The following is a 16,694-nucleotide window of genomic DNA, read 5'->3' as shown; positions in this document are numbered from 1 at the left end:
CTATACATGTAAGATGATAAGCACAATAAGTGTGGACAGTGGTCACAAGGTGTCATATACAAGGATTATTTCCATAACAGTGTAGAGTTTGGTTACTCTTGGTGTCTTCAACATTGAAAACTAATGTAGAATTATGATGAAATATTTGAATACTGGAGGCATTTTTATAATGACAATTTAATTGTTCTGAGATTGCATTTTGATTTTATAATAAATATTATACGTTGTAAAATAGGCTGGCAAACTACAGTACTATTAATATTTAGTGAGACCTCCTTACAAATTTCAATTATATAAATTGTAGATACAGTGCATGTAATCAAATTACATTAAGTTTGAAAATAAACAAACACATTATTTTATCTTTTTCTAACTTTAAGAGTATTACTATAATCAGACATTTTGAATGAAACAGGACTTTATATTAATTATTTAAGGTTGTCTATAAGTTGGAATTGTCAGACAAATGTCTGTTATAAATAGCTTGAGCCACATTTTTATATATATTTGTATTGACATACACAATACCATAGTTACACTGTACAGTGTTTTCTACAGACAATGCAATTTTACTCAAAAATTTAATATAACAGCACCTCAGAGTTTCAGCATTTTAAATTAATTTCATTATTTCTGTGAACACAATCATTAAAGAGATAATTATCTGAAAATCATATTCTTTGCCATAAATGTTTTGTTGGCTGATCTGAAATTGAATTAGGGAATTATACTCCACATACCATATTGATTGCATAAAGCAACTTATCGTGTGAAAGATATATGTATGTCGATGTTTGTTTGCTAAGCAAGAAGGATGATAAATTAGCTTATAATTTTGTTCTAAATTTTATACTTGCTCTACAGTAAGCATAAACTATTGCATGATATTATCAATCCTTTAGTCTTTAATGTTAACCATTGCTTATAACATTTTTACTTGCATATATGCATTGAAGTTTCCTTGTTAGGCCTTTCCATCCAATTATTTCCTCCTATTTTCACTGTGCATAATTTTAAACCAATAGTTTCCTCCTTGTGTTTTTCTTTGATTTATATCATATTCTTGGGTTTCTTCCTTAACTGAAATGTTAGTTTCAAAAGCTTTTCTTTACCCGAAGATTTTATTTCCTATTACTGTATTTGATTTTATTCCTTACTTGAAGCATTTGTGTCTTATTCTTGTCTTTCGTTCTTTATTTCTTTATTTCTTTGTTTTTGCCTGAAGCATTATAGTATGTTCTTTGTTTTTCTTTACCTGAAGCATTTATTTCATGTTCTTTCCTTTTCCTTTTTTCTTTACTGAAATATTTATTTCTTATTTACTTTCCTTCTTTAATGTAAGTATTGATTTCTAATTAACTTATTTTCTTTAACCAATTAGTTTGTATAATATTCTTTTCTGGGCATGTTCCCCTGGGTAGCTGTCCTCAGCTTATGGCACTGACACTCTTTGGCATCTTCATCATGTCAAGCTTTTTCACCCACATAATTATAAACACATGGAACCTCCTACTTGTCGAAGCCTTGAATACCAAAACGCTGCTGAATTAAAAAATCTGTATAATATTTTATACTCTTATACTGTACTTTATACTTATACTTTATACTGTATAAATATTTTATAATTAATAATTGTTTTTCCAGCTCCATAAAATCAAAACAAAGGGCGGGGGGACCTTTAACAAGTCGCCGGCTTCCTGTCCTCGTCGAGGCCACTAGATAGATATTGCCTCTCGGGTAAATTCAGATAAAATCCACTTGTACCAGTCAAAATAACATTTATTTCTATTATTAGGTTTTATTGTAAAGTCTGTACAGTATATGTATATTCATTTCATTATTGTAATTTATAAAACATTAATTGAAGTACAGTACATAAATACATTATATTTACATGGAAAAAATTAAATCATAAGATTATTTTTAATTTATATACTGTATAGGTTTCTCTGTTTAACACCTAAACAACAATAATAGAATTATAATTATCAATTAGTATTCATTTTATTGTTTATTTTTAATACATCATTATTATAATTTGCATACAATGCCTGTGCCATTTCTAATATACAATTAACATGTTCTAAGTCACATTCACACAGAAGATGTCAAGCATATACAAGCATACATAAACAATATAAAGTATAATAATGAATTAGAAGCAACAAGTTACATTAAAGAAGACTTGGGAGAAATGTGTGAGAGGGTCATTAAATATATTCTTCCATTCAAGAGGTGACACATAGTAAGCAGTTAAAGACAGTTGTGAAGCTGAGTGTTTGGGAATTACATCAGCAGCCAGGCTGCAAATGTTCTCCATATATATACTGTATCTACAAAAAAAATAATTTGCAGTGACAAATTCATTGTAAATCAATTTAATATTTAAAAAGAAGAGTCAATGAAATGCACAATTTGATAAAATACTAAAATTATTATCAGAATTACAATAAATACTATGAGATATAATTATTTTAAGTCATCTAAATTCTAAGGTTAAAGAAATAAAGGTTTCTTTTTTTTTCCTAATATTAAGGTAAGTCATCCTGAAACAAATGTCACATTATTACATCTGTGGTTATACAGTATATTCCTTTCAATAAGTAACATTAGATAAATAATGTTCTTGAAACTTTGTAAACTATGTCAGTTATAAATACAGACAATAATTTATGAATAAAGCTTTTGAAATTGAATACTGTATAGAGAAATTATATTAGTACATAAACTAATCATTAAACTTACTGGATAGCAGACGAAACCAGCGGTTAATTTATTTGCTATTCTCCTTACCAGGTTTTATAATCCAGAATTACAGCATCTCCTACAGTGTGACAGCCTCAATGTCTGTTGACCTTAGGTACTCACCTAATTGTGCTTCCGGGGATTGAGCTCCAGCTCTTTAATCGGCAGTCCTACACCTCCCTCTCATAGCCTTATGGTCTGGTCATGCACCTGGCCTCAGTGGTACAGTACATGTAGCTATGTACTGTGCTCTCAGGGGTGTTCCCATATGTATCCTTTTTCTCAGTCATGTCCTCTCAGCCATTGGTTCAGTCATGTGCTCTCAGCCATGAGTTCAGCCATGTACTCACCTAGTTGTGCTTGCAGGGGTCGAGCTTTGGCTCTTTGGTCCCGCCTCTCAACTGTCAACCAATTTGTGTACAATTTCCCGAGCCTACTGGGCTCTTATCATATCTACACTTGAAACTGTGTATGGGGTCAGCCTCCACTACATCACTGCCCAATGCATTCCATAGTTAACTACTCTGACACTGAAAAAGTTCTTCCTAATGTCTCTCTATGGCTCATTTGAGTACAGTAAAGTATAGTAAAAATTAAAATTTGAGTACTCAAATGAGTACTGTAGTACTCATTTGAGTACTCTGTGTACTCATTTGAGTACAGTTTCCACCTGTGTTCCTTGTTCACGTACTATTATAATATGCTCTCACACTAGCACTTACCAGTATACACTGGCACTTACCAGTACACACTAACACTTACCAGTACACACTGGCACTTACCAGTACATACTAACACTTACCAGTACACACTGGCACTTACCAGTACACACTGACACTTACCAGTACACACTGTCACTTACCAGCACACACTGTCACTTACCAGTACACACTGGCACTTACCAGTACACACTGACACTTACCAGTACACACTGTCACTTACCAGCACACACTGTCACTTACCAGTACACACTGGCACTTACCAGTACACACTGACACTTACCAGTACACACTGACACTTACCAGTACACACTAACACTTACCAGTACACCTTTGCAATATTCCAATGTACTGATACACATCCAGGTCTATCAACGTTCACATTTGACTGTTGCAGCTGGGTTAGTTTTCACCTAAGTTAGTTTTCACCTAAGTTAGTTTTCTAATTACTTTTCCTAGTTACTGCAGCGTCACTACTTATTAGATCACTCACCTGTGAGCTGTGTTGTAACGGGTGATGTCAGCGGTGCTACTGCGGGAGTAGACGTCACTGAAGTCACTTCTGTTCTTGATGATGAAGGTCCTTCGAGTGATGCCACTTCCTGTTCTGCCGTTGGTGGTACTGTTGATGTCATGACTAATGGTGTTGATGTCGCTTGTATTAGTGATGCAAGTGAAGTCTTGTGTGGTGTTGTTGATGTCACCTGAGTTGCTGGAGTTGATGTCATCTGTGGTGATGTAGTTGATGTCATCTTTGGTGGTGTAGTTGATGTCATCTTTGGTGGTGTAGTTGATGTCATCTGTGGTGTAGTTGATGTCATCTGTGGTGTAGTTGATGTCATCTTGTGTGGTGTAGTTGATGTCATTTGTGGTGCTGTAGTTGATGTCATCTTTGGTGGTGTAGTTGATGTCATCTGTGGTGCTGTAGTTGATGTCATCTTTGGTGGTGTAGTTGATGTCATCCGTGATACTGTAGTTGATGTCATTTGTGGTTGAGTAGTTGATGTCACAATCTGTGTTGTACTTGATGTCACATGTATTTTTGTTTGTGTCATCTGTGGTGTAGGTGACGTCACCTGTGGCGGTAATGACGATGTTGCTGACATTAACGGTGATGTTCTTGCTGTCGACATCACCTGTTGTATTGTTGATGTCAACTGTTTTGCTGTTGATTTCACATAAGGAGGTTTTGTTGTTGATATCACCTGAGTTGTTGATGTCATTCGTGGTGCCTTTGCCTGTTGCAATACAGTTGATGTCACATGTGTTCCTGTTGATGTCATCTGTGGTGTGTTTGTTATCTGAGGAATTGTTGTTGTCACCTTAGATTCGGTTGGTGTCTTATATGAGTATGGTTTAGTTTGTGTCGGTGGTACTGATGTCATCTGCAACGTTGATGAAGTAACTTTTACTAGTGGTGGTGGTGATGATGTCGTGGCTGGTCGTGGTGGTGGTGGTGGTGGTCCTGGCGGCATGTGGGTTTCGTCTGGCAGTGTCCAAAAATGGGTATTATTAAATACTAATAATTTAAGTGCTTCAGATCTGTGGACTTCGCAAACGAATAGGTATATATATATACAAAGAGAAGTGCTTTGTTTATCAGTGTATATACAATTACAAAGTTTTATCTAATTCTAAAATATATTTTTGCTGGTTTGTTAGTTAGCTTTTGTGGTATTCTTCATAACCCTCCCGCGGTTAATAGACCTCTAACGAAACCAAATCCTTTATACCAAGGAAGAGTCGTTCTCAGCCTGACAACAACAATGGTCTTCTTCCTTCATTAGTTTCTCAATGACTGCGAATTACACAATTCCCTGGCATGAGGCTGCACAGCTTGCAGACGGGAAGAGCTTCCATCAGTCTCTGGTGTCTGTAAGATACCAATCAAACTAAAACAAAAAACATAACTACACACACACACACACTTACTAACACATGAATACACTGACGTGGGGACACAGCCCAGAAGTCTTTTGTCGTGGTGGTACCCGAAGGGACACCGCCTCATCGCCCAGTAACTGGTGTTCTGGCATATCTTGTAGGTCAGGCAGTCCTTTGACAGGGTCTCTTGGTCCCCGACTCCTGAACAAGCTTCATCTGGACCTGGAGTTGGGCATTTTATTGATTTAGTTTCATGAACACTCTTGCTCTAATATATGATGGTAGATACTTTATTTATTGTCAAACTTAATTGGATTTCGTTATTATCAGTGAGATGAATTTGGGAACATCATTTATATTTGATCTTGCGTTTGTTATCTTATAGCAGGATATTATTTGTAATTATCTATTGCAGTGTTAACATTATATTAATATATAATGTTTTTAACACTAACATGGTGTGATGAAGTCAAGCCGTTGTTGCATAATTTGTATATTAAATATGAACATGACATAAAGAATTTAAACATACACTTGAATTCATTTCAATCCTGAATTATGTTTAAGACTAAAGTAGATTAGCTGGATGGTTTGCAAGTTATTGTGGCTGCCTTGTTAACTCTCCTTAGTGCTACATAGTCTCCCTGACTTGGTGTCTTCGTTTCATAATTACTTACTTATTAACTCTCCAGAGATTGATAGGACTTAAGACCAACACCAAAACCAACCAAAGCTTTCTGAAAGTTAACTAGCACACACTCTGGGGCACATGTGCTAGTGAGGAACTGGTGGTTCTCAGCATCCTTTTGCTTAATAACAAACTGGCTATGTAATTGAATAAAAATAGTTAATTTATAGGATCTTTCATAAGTTTATTAATATTATTTTCACAGAAGACCACTGTTGGGTGTCAACCTTGCTGCTAACCTATTCTCCTGAATATCACATCGCATTTTGACGTATAATTTCCCTAAAACCAAAAATTGCTGTACTAAAAAATAACAGAGCTCGCGAAAGTGAGGTGTTGTCCCGTTTTCTGTTGGTGGGTCCTCGGGTAGGTTAGGTGTAGAATAGTGTTGCCAGATTGGGCTACAAATAGCGAATTGGGCTACTTTTGAGAGCCCCGCGCTCCCAAATTTTTAATTTCGCTACTTCCTACTTTTTGGGCTAGTTTAAAAGCAAGATGTGCTAATTTGGGCTATTAATGTTAAGAATGTACGATTGCGAGTTACATGAAAGAAACTAAGCTATAAATAATTGTAATTAATAATAATTGTAAATATTAATTAATACTAAATAATATTATTTAATAAATTAGTCCCAATTCAATGCAGAGTTTTCTTCCAAACACAGAAACTTGTAAATATAAATACAAGATAATAGATAGATCGATAAATAAATAGACAACTTTCAAATATTGCACCAAGTAGTCTCATCCTCATATCGGACATAGACTAGAACACAACCTATAGCACTGTATCATCCTTTGCAGATGACACTAGGATCTTCATGAGAGTAGGCAACATAGAGGACACGGCAAACCTCCAGTCAGATGTAAATCAGGTCTTTCTATGGGCTACAGAAAATAATATGATGTTTAACGAAGATAAGTTCCAGCTCATGCGCTATGGAAAAAATGAAAATATAAAAACGGAAACCACGTACAAAACTCAGGCAAATCATAACAGAACGTAAAGGCAATGTAAAGGATCTGGGTGTACTCATGTCGGAAGACCTTACCTTTAAAGAACACAATAAAGTATCCGTCACAACTGCAAGAAAAATGACAGGTTGGATAACAAGAACTTTTCACACTAGAGATGCTATACCGATGATGACACTTTTCAAAACGTTTGTGCTCTCTAGAGTGGAGTACTGCTGCACAATGACAGCCCCTTTCAAAGCTGGAGAAATTGCTGACCTGGAGAGCGTGCAGAGATCCTTTACTGCTAGAATCCACTCAGTAAAACACCTAAACTATTGGGACCGACTAAAGAGCCTAAATCTGTACTCCCTTGAGCGCAGGCGGGAGAGATACATAATAATTTACACGTGGAAAATATTAGAGGGGCTGGTCCCAAACCTGCACACAGAAATAACATCACATGAGACCAGAAGACATGGCAGGATGTGCAGAATACCCCCGTTGAAAAGCAGAGGTGCAACAGGTACTCTGAGAGAGAACCCCTATCAACATCAGAGGCCCGAGACTGTTCAACACGCTTCCGCTACACATAAGGGCATAACTGGCCGACCCCTCACAGTGTTCAAGAGAGAACTGGATAAGCACCTCCAAAGGATACCTGATCAACCAGGCCGGGGACGCTAAGCCCCGGAAGCACCTCAAGGGGGTCCGTCTAATTACCACAAGCTACCACAAACTACACAAACTTCAGAAAGCTTCCTGGCAATACGTTAGTAATGAATAAATACGATATATTAAGTTAGGCTGACCTAACCTAACCTAACCTAACCTAACCTAACCTAACCTATCCTAACCTAACTTAACCAAACCTAACCTAACCTAACCGAAGCTTGGATCGTCGACTTGATTTGGCGTCACCAGCTTTTTATTTTCGTCTAATTTCTTTATAAAAAGATACTTTTTCAGATTAAAATTATGTTTTTTCGTGTTGTACATTCAGCACCAACATTATAATGAGTAAATATATCATATTTATTCATTACTAACGTATTGCCAGGAAGCTTTCTGAAGTTCGTGTAGTTTGTGGTAGCTTGTGGTAATTAGACGGACCGCCTCAGGGTAAGTAATGGCGAGAGGAAAAAAATAGACAGTATACATTATATTTGAAATTAATTAATAATGGATGAATGGTAATAAATTGGTGTATGTATACCGGACAAAGTCCATTTAATGGCAGAATTTAGACATTTTGTGTAAAAACTTTTATATCTCATATTATTAATTATAACAGTAATCGAAAAAAGTCCTAGTTTGTATATACAAGAGATGAAACAGAGAGCCATGAGCTAGAGCGATGTGTTGTTGTTGTTGAGTTAGGGGCGACGACGATCGTGGGATCGGATGCGCCCCGGCGTACCCGTGAAGGGTGAATCGCAAAGCTAGGAAAGGCGAAATGCCAAGCCAAAACGCGAAACGAGTTACGCCAAGCACTAGAAACTAATATGCCACACGGCAGAGCTACGCACAAAGGGAGAGGCAGAAGCACAGAATAGAACACTAGAGCGATGTGCTGAGTCCATAAGGAGGCCGAGCTTCCAGAAATACCTTCCTGTGATTGGCTGTTGCGGGAATACCAACACTCTTTTATGAATAAAATTTAAACTAAGAAATAGGTCCTTGTGTACAACAACAAGGTTGTTGTGAAAAAGAACAACAATTCCTGTTTTGCACCTGACAGAAATCTCCATCTAACTGAATAATTTTCTCGAATAAGAGGGCAGAGCAGTGTATCATTATTTGTGTCAAGGCAACCCCCAATAATAACGTCACAAGTTAGGTAGCCATGCAGCCCATTTTTATATAACATCTGTTATATCCTGCAATATTTAATTATCACTTTATTAACACTTTAAATAATTAACACTTCACTTTTTGGGTAAATTAAAGTTAAAGCAGAATTCCATAAGCAGGACTGGTGGGCTGAACTACGATGATTTACTAAGTGGATGGCACCTATAGCTGATCCCTTCCTGTGATTGGCTGTTGTGTGAATGTCAACAAAGAGTTTCTACCAATGATATTCCATTTATTATGCACCCCCATACATCTTGTGGGCGGAGCTTGGAACCTCCTACCCGAGCACAACAACCCGCCTTATGGGTTGCTGTTTGGCTATTTATAGTGCGTTGGAAAAGCAACAGATGGCGTTAGTTGTAATTTGTAGGATAATTTGTTATAAGTGTAATTTGATGTCAACAGATGGCGTAAGCTGTATCTTATGGCCACTGTTGACCAGCCAGTTGATAGTGTTCTTATCTGCCGACAGATGGCATCAGCTGTATTATTATTATTTTAATAATATTATTATTACTTTAAACACTGACCTATACGTCTGGTAGCTTATAATAAGGTTTTATACCATGAAACTATGTATTAGGTAACTAGAATTCTGCAATTACTTTTTTTGATCTACTGTTGAGGATATGTAAGACAAATGTAAGGTTTTGAGGCTAAGTAACGAAGATAGTTACAAGATACGAGCCAGAAGGTGTTGAGATTGCAAAAGGGATTATGATAAGAACTTAAGCCAAAAAATCAATGCATGAATGTTCGCAAATATGAGACTGGGATTTATTTCTCGAAAAGTTAGCAATAAAATACGCTTCTAGTTCTTTATTTTTAAAATTAAGACCAGGGATTCTGTCTAACGAAGCTGCAAGCTAACACACCGTTATCCTATAATGTTCATCTATAGCTTGACCCTAAATACTCGTTTATTAAACGAATTTATTGTTAGAGTTTATTAGCAATCAACTTTGTTGAAGGCAGAGTTTCCAACAAATACCTTCCTGTGATTGGCTGTTGCGGGGAATGCCAACGCTTATATGAATAAAATGCAAAATAAGAAATACGTTCTTTTGCTCAATAACCTTGTTGTTGTACAAAAGAACAACAATTTCTGTTTCATACAAGACAGAAATTTCCATCTAACTGAATAATGTAGACCAATAAGAGGGCGGAGGCATTGTATCGCCGATATTATTTGTGTGAGGCAACTCCCACTGATGACGTCGCAAGTTAGGTAGCCAGCCCATGTTTCTGTACCACTCTTTACATCCTGCAGTATTTAATTATCACTATATTAATACTTTTAAATACTTAACATTTCACTTTTTAGGTAGATTAAAGTTGAAGCAGAATGTCATAAGCAAGGATGGTGTGCTGAATAAAGATGATTTATTAAGTGGATGGAGCCTTTAGCTGATCCCTTCCTGTGATTGGCTGTTGTGTGAATGTCAACAAAGAATGATGTGCCATTTATTATGCACCCCATACCATCTGGGGGCGGAGCTTGGAACCTCCTACCCGAGCACAACAACCCGCCTTATGGGTTGCTGTTTGGCTATTTATAGTGCGTTGGAAAAAACAGAGATGGCGTTAGTTGTATTTTGCAGGGTAATTTGTTATAAGTGTAATTTGATGTCAACAGATGGCGTAAGCTGTATCTTATGGCCACTGTTGACCAGCCAGTTGATAGTGTTCTCTTCTGCCGACAGATGGCATCAGCTGTGTTATTATTACTTCCGAATTCCCTTTTAAACACTGATCTACAAATCCCTTGGCTTATGATAAGGTTTTATACCATTTATGATAAGTATTAGATACCTGGAGTTCCGCAATTACTTTTATTTATCAACTGTTCAGGATATCATCTTATAACGTCTGGTTAGGACGTACTGCTCTCGATTGGTGAAGATTAAGCCACCCAAGAGGTGGCACGGGCATGAATAGCCCGTAAATACTGCTCTCGTAAAATTATTCACGGGGGGGGGGAACTATCAAGTGAAAGCGCCAAGCCATTACGACTATATAGCACTCAGAAGGGATCAGGATACGGATTTGGGATGGAACGGGGGAAAGGAATGGTGCCCCCTCTTCGGCGGTCGGGGATTGAACGCGGACCTGTAGGAAACGAGACCGTCGCTCTTCCGTCCAGCCCAAGTGGTTAAGCGTAATATAATTAAAACAATAATTTATGCATATAATAACAGCATTTCACACTAAAAATACTTGGATATATTGAAATTTGGTAGTGAATTCCAATCTAGGAATCTCCTATGACTAAACTGTACTTTTTAATCATTTTATGTACTTACTACTTATTACTAAATTATTAAGTACTTACTATAATAATTAAATATATTATTTTATTTAATATTTATATTAAATGATAAAATAATAGGTAATAATAAATCATTGTGTAGGGAGACAGGCAGCCAGTGTATATATACATGTTAGGCTTATACCAAGGTGCTACATAGGTGCCAAATTAAAGACTGGGAGCTGCCGGGGAGGACCCAAGGCCTGCTGGCGGCCCAGGCCAGGCTGAACTTCCGCGCCCTTATAATCACCATTGTTTAATAATCTTCACAGGAAGAAACAACTATAAATATAGGAATAGTTTATTACAACATACACGGTGAAGAAAACAGCTCGGAAACTAAGGAAATAAAGCTGCCGAAAAAACATTAAAGTTCACTTCAAGTTCAAGTATGTTTATTGAGACAATAAAAAAATACATAACATAAAGAAATAGAGTAGCTTAGGCTATTTCTATTCCCCCCCCCCCCCTCTACTTCAAGTCCCTCAAGGAGCGCACTCATTCAGTGAGTACAAATACACAAATCACAATACAAGAATCCCATTTAACATAGCAGGTTAAAATAGGAAGCACCAGCATATAAGTGTTACAAGTGAGTTACAAGTTACAAGGGAACAAGCGAGAAGGCGGTGGAGGCCAAAACAGGAATTGCACACTGATTTTAATGCAGATATGTCGTGATTATCATAATATAAAGATGTTAAGGCACGAAAACCTTTTTATTCGTTAAATTGTATAAGGCAATTAAAAGAACCTAACTCACAGCCCCTCTGTTCAAGTCCCTCAACATGCTAAACATATACTCACTCTACACATTCTCGTATGCTATCTACATGTACAAAACCATTGTTCCTAAATGCTAATCTTGATCTGAAACTTTTCCTTGATAGGTGTAATAGAACCCATGAGTACCACACCAGAAATAAATATCTATAAATATCTTACAGTCCCCAAGTGGGCATTTAAAGGCATAGACGACGTTGGTCTCCTTCAAAGCGTTCTGCTTGGTGTCTGGCGAGTTTTTCATGAGTAGATTGGCCGTTTTTTTTGGTTTTATAAAACGGCCAATCTACTCATGAAAAACTCGCCAGACACCAAGCAGAAAGCTTTGAAGGAGACCAACGTCGTCTACGCCTTTAAATGCCCACTTGGGGACTGTAAGCCCCAAGTGTATAGTAAGCCTGTAAGCCTCAGTATATAGGCAAGACAACAACGTCTCTTTCTAGGCGACTAACAATGCATAAGCAACAGGGAGCCATCAAGGAACACATAATCTCTTTTCACAACCAGACCATCACCAGAGAAATCTTAACAAACAACACAGAAATCATTGATAGGCACGGCGATTGCAGGCGGCTAGACATCAGGGAGGCACTACACATCAAAAAGTCAACACCAGCAATCAACAGCCAATTAATGCACAACTATATTCTACCTACTTCAAGACCCCGAACCAATATGGAAGCAGCAAGAGGAAGTATGGGCCAATAGACCTTCTGCAGTTACTTTCATTCATATGTTTACTTATCCAATTTATACCCATTGTTTCGTGTTCTGTCTTGTGTTTGTCACCTCACCCAAAACTTTTGTACCATATCACCTCATCCAATAGAGTATAAGTACGAAGAATTTGTGTGTAAATTAAGTCTTTGAAAATGTAATACGAATTACGAAACGCGTTCAGGCGTCAGACAATTAAAAAATGAATTTCGGAGAATTGTTATTTTTATTACCACCGACAGTGAAGAAAAACATAACAAATATTGAGAAGATTCGTGTTAGAATTATTAATCTTACCTTTTCGGTCATATTCAACAACATATGTTTACAAGAAAGACTGCTACCAATATATATATATATATATATATATATATATATATATATATATATATATATATATATATATATATATATATATATATATATATATATATATATATAATATGTGTGTGTGAGTGTGTATGTGCAGAAATAATATTAATAAAACAATTAACATTGTGTAGTGTACTCTATATATCAAAATATATTACTTTGAAACCCATATCATTCACTAAAAAAAATTGGGCTACTCTTATTACAAACTCGCTACTTTTAGACCGTGAGCTCGCTACTTTCAGCAATTTAGATCTGGCAACCCTGGGAGAGTTTAGTGCTGTTGGGAACGCCAGGGAAGACGGTCTGTGATGAGTGATGTGTACCACGTATTACTGAGGCTACCCAGCTGTGCCAGGGCACCGATCAAAGAGCTATAGTGTGTGTGTGGTAAATAGAGCCACTTTGTGAAAAGTTTGAGAAGGCTCTAGTATAGTGCTACAGCCTGAACTATATTGATATAAAATACAGCGAATGGAATATATTTACATGCGGCTCAACATCCAGCCAGCTTAGTGAGTGGAATAATAGATATCTAATCATTAATCGTAAACAAATAGGAAAAACGACTAATAACTGTGACCAAGTATTGAAAGAACAATCCAACCATCTTTAGCATCAGAGGATAACGACCATCGAGAGGCACCATTCAGCTAAGTAATCCTTTGTACATATATAATTCAATTCAGTTGTGTTTGTATAAGCATATTTACATGCATACTAATAGTACAACATTACCATAATAAGATCATTGAGGGGGTTTCCGCCCCCCTCCACCGGAGAGACCAAGCGCCCAGCTGATTAATGTAAACAAAGTGGCCAGTCAAGGGTGCCCATATATTTAATTATTTACCAGTATTGAACCATACAAGAGTTCTAATATTCTTTTACAGCCACTAGCACGCATAGCGTTTTGGGCAGGTCCTTAAATAATCCTAATTTTCCCTGGAATACGATCCGCCAAATTGTTTAACCAGGTACCCATTCACTGCTGGGTGAACAGAGGCTGCAGTTAGGATTGGCGCCTAGTCAATCCTCCTCGGCCAAGATACGAACCCAGCCCAAAGCGCTCGCGAAACGCCAGGCGAGAGTCTGACCACTTCGCCACGGGGACTGCATAATTCAGAATAATAATTTGTAATAAGAAATAAGTGGTAACTTTAATATCGTTAATACCAAAATAAGGAAGGTATATAAATTACCTGAGTTTACCCGAGGGAAACTAACACACTATAGTGGCCTCAGTGAGGACACTAAGCCGGCGGCTTGTCAAACGTCCCCTTTTTTAAATCCTGATGATTTTTCACTCTGGATTTTATATGTATATGTATCAGTAGTGTAACAACGAGCAAACCGAAGAGATATTCCTTTTTTATTTTCACTGCTTCACCTATAATATCCTTGGCAAAGCCCTAACCTCTGGGAATTCTCATTATCTGCCGATGTAGACCTGACCAAATGTAAACTGTGTCAACAAAATTATTCGCACACCCTCCGTCACTATGTGATGGAGTGCGAAAAGATACGCGAATTTAGAGACAATTCTATAACCAATGTTCCAGCGATGTATAAATATTTCATTCAAAATGATCTGCTACCAGAAATTTTAGCCAAATATCCACAGTTTGCTGTAGGTAGTAACTGAGTGATTGTAACTTATCTACGGCTGCCCACTGGATGGGGGGCGGTGTGCAGGACAAACATATAAATTGTGACACTAGCTCTCTACATATGTCAGTTGCTTAATTTAGAACCTGTACTTGAGGTCGATCTCGAACCCATTGTTGATGTGACGAACTTATATTGAATTTTGTAACTAGCTCATCAAGATTGTAACTTGCTTAGCTAAATGAATTGTGGGGTTCAGTCCCTGAGCCCATTATGTGCCTCTGTAACCCTTTCCACTACCGCCCACAAGATGGGTATGGGGTGCATAATAAATGAACTAAACTAAAAGCCCTAACCAATGACCCAAGCATTGCAATCGAAAATACAAACGAAAGAAATGAGAACAAAGGGGAAAATACTGATGGAATAATACAAGAAGGCCAGAAGAGAATAAAAGAATTACAGGAGGGTCAGAAAGTTATGATGACACAGTTTATGGACTTTCAAAAATCAATGAATAGCGATCGTCTAGGCACGATCCCCGTGGTCAACCAGGAGAAGTCAGAGGGTAATCAGACACTCTGGGAGACATCTGTGTATACAGTCAGAGTCAAGGATAGGGACACAGTAGCGCTGAAGAGTGTTAGAGCGAATGGACCAGGTCGGACCGAAACGTCATCGTCCCTTCACTTTCTAGTGTGTGGTCTGGTCAACATTTATTTTATTTATTTATTTATTTATTTATTTATTTATTTATTTATTTATTTATTTATATATATACAAGAAGGTACATTGGGTTTGTGAGAATACATTGGATAGTACAGTATTTACATTCTTGTAAAGCCACTAGTACGCACAGCGTTTCGGGCAGGTCCTTAATCTAGCAGATAATTTTAAGTAGGTAATTTCAATCAGAATTGATAAATGATAGATACATTACAAGAGAAAAATGAGATGAGAGAGATAAGTAGGTATATTAAAGCATATTGTTATATTAAAGCTCTGATTGATTACATTGACAGCTTGATTAGTAATTTAAACAAGGTTAATAGACACCATACAGCAGATTGACAGCACATATAAGACAGCAATGATCACAATGGTAAAGATGTTCAGATTGGGTACATAAAGATTGGGAGACTGGGTAGCAAAAGATACAGATAAACAAGATTTATAAACACCATACAACAGATTGGCAGCACATATAAGAAAACAGCAATGATCACAATGGTAAAGATGTTCAAATTGGGAACATAAAGGTTGGGAGATTGGGTAGCAATTGATACAGTGCAATTTTAAGGCAAAAAGTGAAAAACTATGAAGATGAAATTAGGTACTTTTTAGTATTGATTTTGAATGATGTAAAAGTTGGACAGCTTTTCAATTCAGTAGGGAGTGAGTTCCATAAACTGGGTCCCTTTATTTGCATAGAGTGTTTACACAGATTAAGTTTAACTCTGGGGATATCAAAAAGATATTTATTTCTGGTGTGGTGATAATGGGTCCTATTACATCTGTCTAAGAAGAGTTTCAGACAAGGATTTGCATTTAAGAACAGGGTTTTGTAAATGTAGTTGACACAAGAGAATTTGTGGAGTGAGATTATGTTTAGCATGTTTAGGGAGTTAAACAAGGGGGCTGTGTGTTGTCTGAAATCAGAATTTGATATTATTCTGATAGCAGATTTTTGCTGGGTGATGATGGACTTGAGGTGGTTTGCAGTGGTTGAACCCCATGCACAGATACCATAGTTGAGATAGGGATAGATTAGTGCATAATATAGAGAGATGAGAGCAGAGTTAGGAACATAATATCTGATTTTGGAGAGTATACCCACTGTTTTAGAGACTTTCTTAGTTATGTGTTGTATGTGGGTACTGAAGTTGAGTCTCTTGTCTAGGAATATGCCAAGAACATATTTCAGCTACGTTATTGTGACTCCTCGTCTGCACAAGTGTTAGAGGATTTGGATAGAAAAAAAGGAATAAACAACCTGTTTACAAGAAACTTTGCACAGTAAGAGGATAAGAATGATTAGGCAAGGAGGACTTAACCAATT

General features: G+C 37.0%; 1 protein-coding gene across 1 annotated transcript in view; it reads left to right on the top strand.

Moving 5' to 3' along the window:
• The first annotated feature begins 13,293 nt into the window (after window positions 1–13,293).
• prom (prominin) overlaps window positions 13,294–16,694 on the top strand; it is a 47,257-nt gene continuing 43,856 nt past the window's right edge. Inside the window, exon 1 of the mRNA XM_069302970.1 lies at window positions 13,294–13,684. The gene's annotated coding sequence lies outside the window, so the exon portion shown is untranslated. The remainder of the gene's footprint in view (window positions 13,685–16,694) is intronic.

The sequence above is a fragment of the Procambarus clarkii genome, chromosome 49, assembly GCF_040958095.1.
Source record: "Procambarus clarkii isolate CNS0578487 chromosome 49, FALCON_Pclarkii_2.0, whole genome shotgun sequence".
Lineage (NCBI taxonomy): Eukaryota > Metazoa > Arthropoda > Malacostraca > Decapoda > Cambaridae > Procambarus > Procambarus clarkii.
The sequence above is the reverse complement of the archived record's forward strand: the minus strand, read 5'-3'. Positions and strand labels throughout refer to the sequence as shown.